The sequence below is a fragment of the Hippoglossus stenolepis genome, chromosome 17, assembly GCF_022539355.2.
Source record: "Hippoglossus stenolepis isolate QCI-W04-F060 chromosome 17, HSTE1.2, whole genome shotgun sequence".
Classification (NCBI taxonomy): domain Eukaryota; kingdom Metazoa; phylum Chordata; class Actinopteri; order Pleuronectiformes; family Pleuronectidae; genus Hippoglossus; species Hippoglossus stenolepis.
This window is the reverse complement of record NC_061499.1, coordinates 9,085,264-9,092,578: the sequence shown is the minus strand read 5'-3', so window position 1 is coordinate 9,092,578 and position 7,315 is coordinate 9,085,264. Positions and strand designations below refer to the sequence as shown.

At 37.3% G+C, this 7,315-nt stretch overlaps 1 pseudogene; it reads right to left on the bottom strand.

The window, feature by feature from the left end:
* Positions 1-2,107: 2,107 nt before the first annotated feature.
* LOC124855036 lies at positions 2,108-6,565 on the bottom strand (annotated as a pseudogene).
* Positions 6,566-7,315: the final 750 nt, after the last annotated feature.

The following is a 7,315-nucleotide window of genomic DNA, read 5'->3' as shown; positions in this document are numbered from 1 at the left end:
TATAAACCATCTATCTTGTTGCAGAATATCAGCAGGATATTAAGCCACAAGAAGAAAGTGCAATCGTGTTGAAACGGACAAGAACACCGTCACACTTTAAAGAGGAAGTTCATTTTTCTTACAAAATGTTTTTCTTGTTTGTTTTTTTCCCACTGGCTCGTCTTGTGATTCTAATTCTCAACCAGCTGCAGCAGTGGCCCAAAATATCTCTCCAGTCCGAGAAGTGCAAGCGACAGAGGTTGAATGTTAGGAAAAGGCCAGTAGATAAATGAAACTGCTCGTGGAAGACATGCAAGTGAATGTGAAGAGGAATCGTTTAGCAAATGAGGAGGATTTGTGCAAATGAAACAGTGAAAATGAATCTAATGTTAAATAGATCAGATAATCTGTCTATTTCGCGTGTAGTGACCATCGCTGGAATTCATTACTTGTGATGGTCATGAAATATGTGACGGTAACGTTTGAACAGTCACAGTCGACTTTGATGCAGTGACAGAAAAATCCTGCAGATGGTCAACATCACCTGCATTTCTCCAAACTAGTGCACTGATGTATTTCTGCGTTTGCTGCCCCTAGTGTTGGGTTTAGAAACTGTTTAAATAAAATTAGTTGATTGGATGAGTAGTAAATACTATTATTGTTATTTTTATTCAATATAATTTAATCTGTGTTTACAGTTTTTACAATTTGTACACACTCAGTTCCTCTAGATCTGAGCATATACCTGAAATATAAAATTTTAATGTTGTATCTTAAATCAATTTTTTTCTGAGGTTTTATTTTATTTTACGTGTTTGAGTAAAATATAACATATTGAAAAAGCCTGAAATTAAATAAAAATTGTTTGATGTGGCTACATTTGGAGCAGAAATAAATATGAAAAGATTTATGTGAAATATGACACTTTTAAAACAATATTAAACATGAGTCATGAAAATGTTTGTCTTGTATTGATCCTTCTCCTCTCCTTAAATGGAAGCTTAATATATTTTGCGTAATAAAAATAATAGTAATGATAATAAACATTTATTTCTATGGAACCTTTCAAAACCAGAGTTGCAAGGTGGTTCACAAAATAATTATATAATTGGAAAGACAAATCACAGAAAAGCCAGATCACACTCAGCAATGCAGTAAAAAAACAGATATAAGAACAACAATAAAACAATAACAAAAACTAAGAGGAATAATCAATTCTAAATGAAACAGAAAAATAGACCAATATGCAATTTTGATTCTTTATTAAACCATCAACAAATACAAGCAAAATCCTACACAGTTGATGTTTGTATGTTTAAGCTGTGAGTGATATTTAGCGTTAAATGCCACCACACGTCCTCATCAGTATGTTGCTGCTACATTATTCTGCATATAAGTCAAATCTATTTGCCCTGAAAGATGCAGAACATTATGGAAAATGGCAAAAGCGCTATTTTAAATCCGCCTGCAAACAGCCTTCCCTGTAATCACAACATCTAATAAACAAAACATGACATACTCAATGTAACAAATGCCTGGGAAATGCTGCCACTTTGATATTGTAATTTGTCCAGGAGACGGATGATGTTTGCAGTAATTGTGGACCCGCAGATAATTGAGCATTTAAGTCCGTGTGATGCTTCATTTGGTGCAAGGTTACACCGTCTCCCTCTTTCTGCTTTCAGACTGCATGAATCAAACAAGAGAGGACAATCTGATTTTCTGTTCTCAATTGATTCAATATGAGTCTGAAGTTTTACAACAATCAAACATGAAAAAGTCAAACTTCTCTTCGAACCACCGCTGAGAGAAAAACTGTGAGATCTGAGGAAGAATAATGTGATAAATGAGACGTAGAAGGATGGTGACAAGTGATTCTATGAACCAATCAGATGAAACTAAAATTAGCAGCAAATAAAAAAACAATTTCTATCTTTTTATGTTTTCTTCATTGTCAAGAGAGTTATCTAATCACTTTGGTACATTTGACATCTTGTACATTGTCATTGAAATAAACACAGCAACTCAAAAATACACTTAAAACTTATGAGATATGCAAAAGAAATTACAAAGCAAGTTTTTTCTTGATTATCATCAGAATTAAAATCATCCTGTGAGAAAAGCCACCATGGCAGAAATATAATTTTTGTGAAATTTGGTTTAGTTTGTTGAATATTTGCTTCATTTTTAACGATTCAAGACAGCATCACAATTTAAAGAGAAAAAAACATCTTGTCTCTGATATTAAATTAAAAAAAGAAATCTTCTGAGAGATGATTCCGGTGACGTTTTCACAGAATTGGATAAACTGCAAAGTTGGCGATGCCGCAGAGGTTATTCTTGTTCCTCGCCATTCGGATGTAGCCTTGCTCTCCCCATCCAGTTCCCCAACTGAAATCACAAGAAAAGAGTCAGATTCAACATTGATCATACACGTGGATCCACATGTTTCTTTTCACATATGAGTGAAGGTGGCAGGATTTCAACTATCCAGTCATAGAGGCAGCAGTCACCTGTTTTCACCAGCCAGTAGTCTTGTCGTTGTCGGTGCCGTAGCCCACAACCAGGGCGGCGTGATTTACAGAGCTCGAGTTGCATTTCGAATTAGTTGTATACACCTAAGGAGTTCATAAGTTTAGTAACATGACACTGTAGATGAAAATTATCAAGTGTCACAAACCCTCTTGAAGTTTGAAGATTGAGTGAAGCCTCAGAAGTTATTTACTAAGGATGTAAATGTAAGAGATGAGTTCATAAACTGTGTAAACTTACTGTTGTTCTGACAACTTCAGTGAAAAGACATTATATTTGATTTGCCAAACTAAACTAACAGAGGCCTTGTTAAAATAACTAAATCCTCCTCACTTAAAATACATCTATCTTTAGATAGAGAACATTAATAAATCTTACCACCTTAATAAAAGTTAAAACTTAGATTTGTTCACATATTGCAAAGGTTCATTCATCTTTAGAGACTTGGGAACAGTATAAATGCTGAGATAACAGTATTTATCCACTTTATAATGACAGTGTGAGCTTCAAATGCAGAATCAGAGGAAAAGATCACAAAATATTTCATTTATCAAACAGAAATATTGAGAGTATTTGTATTTTACAAAGTACAATCTTACTTGTACTTTAAAATCATACTTAATCCTCGTTTGACAGATTGCCTAATATAGTGGATACCTCCACAAATCTGAAATCAACAAAGGATAAATGAAACAAAATGATTTAATAAAAGCGAAATGTCAATGTGAAATAATTGTACATGTCATATAATCATTATATTTACACAGAAACCTCATGTACAGTGACCGATTAACTTCACTACAAATAAAGGGTTTTAGTTTTCTCAGATGAGAACCAGCCTCACCTGCTTTGTACAGGTCGACGGCGCTTAACTTAGCGTCCACAACCTCAGAGATAGGTCCCACTGATGCTGTCTTGTCCACGCAGAGGCGATCTCGTTTCCCTTTGGAAGGACTGTAAGATAGAGCAGGTTCCAGCTTTTCCTTTTCACATCATCGCGACATTTCCGATCCTACAAAGAGAAATGAGGCAGATAAATCAGAAATTTGATGAATATAGAGTTGAAACATATATAACATCACAGTATTACACAGTAAATTACACACGATATGCAACTACATTATGTACAGTGGATTATTATTCACTTTACACATCAAAACAGGTTTGCAGCTCTAAAAAATAACAACTGGTTATAAATGTTATTCCTATTGTGTAAAAAATTATCAAATATTTGAAAATTACTGCAATAAAAAAACAAAAGAATCAACAAACAAACAAGTTAAAACTAACAAAAACTAAAAAACAGCATTTCAGGAGGAAATTAAATGTGGCCCTGGTGTTTTCTGAGGACAACCTTCAGCCGTAGGGTAAGATTTCTCAGTCACGGCGCTTCCTTTGTTGCGGATGACGTATTTGAAGGCTTTAGAGGTATCCGAAAATGCAGCCTTTATTGTGCAATCGGTGGTACTGCAGTCCTGGGTTCTGTGGACTTTCAGGAATGAGGACTTTGGTTTGCTTAGCTATCTGCCCCTCGAGAGCCCCCATAGAGGCCATGAAGGCCCAACCACGACCACATTTGCCCTTTTGAAGAGAGGAAAATATAATGACCACGTTTCTCATCATAGGTTCTTCATCAGATTGTGCTCAGCTGATTTCTTACTTGGTTCTGCACAGCACTGACCAGGCGACTTCCTCAGTCAACACTCGGAGCGCCACTGGCCCTTCCTCTCTTCAAGATATCTCTCGTTTCTGAAGATCCACCTCCTCGGCCTCGCACCGTTCAGCCTCGTTGATCTCTCGGTTGTCTTAACAGAAAAAGGACTGTAAAACACTAGAAAATAATGTACAGAAATGTAATAATATATCTCTCTACTTAAGTCTGGACCCATTTTTTCTTGGAATATTGTGTATCAGCAGGTTAAATGTATTTACTGTATTTTTACAGCACTTCTCATCGACCTCTCTAAGTGCTACAGTACAAATCATCCACCCATTCAAACACAAATTCATTCAGCGTTACTATACACAGCGCTTTTTCTGCAACACGTCGTTCACACACTGTAAGCTGCAACTGTCAGTTGCAATCTGCGGTTTCAATGCACTTGAATGCAGACTGGGTGAAACGAGGATCGAACCGACCACCATCTGTGGCATAGGTACAGCGGGTTGTCCTTTAACCGCAGAGTGGAAGTTTCAATCCCAGTTTCCCTCGTTATCTCCTGGCCTTAACCATGACAGAAAATGCTGCACACAAATGCACTGTATGAATGTGCGTGTATATACTGTCATATACATGTTTTTATTGATTTGTGTCCAGCATTATTATTATTATTATTATTATTATATGTCTACACTTCACTTACATTTTATACAAAAAATCCTCCTGTGTCTCCTGTCGATTGGACAATAATCCCACTTTAATTGATCCCAACACCTTTATTTGTCTCAAAGGAAACTGTATCACCTGGAGTCCTTCGGGATCTTTGACTGGAGGCCAACGCCTGAATGTGTCAAATCATTGTTTCCCAAGTTTCCTGCAGCGTCAACCACGTCACACCTACACACCTCCACTCTCCTCCTGTGAGGCTTCCTGCTGTCTTTAGGCTCATCACACACAAAACAACCTCTTTCAGTACCTTCCAGTGCCATCTTTATCAAGGCCCCCTCTTTTTATATATACGTTATATAACTGTTGCTTCACCTCATGATCTGTAGGTCATATAACGCTACTGATTGTCCAGATTGGCAGCCAACAGCCTCTTCTGGATTAATTTAATCAGGTGTATAAAGTCAGATTAAGAGAGCTGTTCTATAGGTTGAGCTTTAAATCAAGCCTTTAAATTAAACCCACATGGTGCAGGTTTAAATGCGGATTAACAGTGTTGCTCCTGCCTTGTACCAGTGAAGGTCAATGGATTCACTTTAGCTCATGAGTCAGTGTGGTGATACAGTGTGAGGAGAATTGTGTCTTCTAGCTAAATGTTTGTCATGAAGTTTGTGTCCACCAGAGGTCTCACACACACATTTCTGTCCTGAACAAACTCTGGTTCTGTTATTTGACCATTGTTTTTGGCTGCAAATTCCTTTATATTGAATATATGAAGTTATGGATTATTAGTTTTCCTTAGTTATATAACTGTTGGATCCTAAACTGTTACCATAAAGCCATGTAGTCGTAGGATATTGCACAGTACTGCAGCCAGTAAACTCGGAATATTACCTCCACCACCCGGAAGTTATGTTTCCACCCGGCTCTTGATTGTTTGTTTCAGCAGGATGCATAAAAACTGCAAAACAGATTTCCATGAAACTTGGTGGATGTTTGAGATGAAGGTCAAAGAAACTGCCGTTCAATTTGGAGCACAGATTCGGGATTCAAACAGACTGTTTGGGCCTGGTGGAGGTTGTGCTCCACTGAAGTCCTTCTAGTATTGAAGCAGTGATTCAGTTCACTGTTGATGAAAAGTAAGTAGATGAACAGAGCAAAAATAGACCAGTTAACTACGGCTGTGCAAGACAAAAAAGTGAAAAATAGATAAATAGATAAATAGATAAATCAGAAAATGCGATAATTATTAGATTTTACTCTGTGCAGATATTTAATTTGTAGCTCAAGCAAAACAAAATATTAGAGTTAGGTTTTGATCAGATTTTACCCTCGTTCATCACTAGTTTCAACACCTGCACCCACATTAATGCAGAGCACAAAGAAGGTGCTGCACTTTGTCATTTAACACTTACTTGATTATTATAAATCATCTGTAATAACACACAAGCTTTCTTTCAGACAATAATAAGCTCGGCTATCTGTAAATCTATGAATTATCCACATTAACACGTCTTTCTGTCATGATCCAAAACCGAGAATCTAAAGAAGTTCCTCTTGTCAAAACATCGGTGTTTGTCAGTGAACAAGTCGTACCATATCCGACAGGTGGTTCAGTCCCAAAGTGAAGCTGTGTTTTCCTTCTGAAACATCCTGGTTGTGTTTCAGCACCAGGTTCATGTTCTTCTCCCACACCGCTCTCCTGAAGCTGTTCTCCATCTGAAACATCAGCACTGACTGTAGCCGAACTACTAGTCTACCAGTGGGAGTTGTTATGTGTGTATATCGATAAAGAAAAGTCCCACCTCACATTGTCATAAACCCTCACGATTATTGACTTTCCACTCCTCACGTGTTATCTACGGCTTGGGTGAAGAGTGGCCAAGGACAAAGGCCAAAGCAACACCATTCAAAATGTGTGCATCCTGCGAAAGGAAAATTGACAAAATATGTGAATTTTTGTTACAGAGCTTTAGTTGAACAAAAATGTCATGATTTGGACCAGCGCCAAAAATGCACTTTTGATTTTAGTAATTTGGCATCTTCTATCGAAGAGTGAATTTTATTTCCACATCCCGACAGTAAAAGCTAAACTCCCCACTCTCTGGTAGAAACATTCACAAGTACACATCAGTCATGACACTAAGTACATACCTTTGGCTCAGCTAACCGAGTCTGAAACCTCAACATCATTGCAAAACAATCGAATATAGTCAAGCTGCTGTAAGATGGAGGCTTTAGTTAAATAAGAATCAGAAACACATTGATCCTCCGCACAATAGGCGACACACAAATATTCTTCTCCTCAAACAGGAGGAATTCAAACCTGTGATCTCTCTCAAGTCTTTCTCTGCAGCACAAACAAGCCAAACAACGTCGTGTCATTACATCAAATAAACCATCTACCTTGTTGCAGAATAATCAGCAGTGTTGGCACAAGAGAAAGTGCAGTCGTGTTAAAACAGACAAGGCACCTTC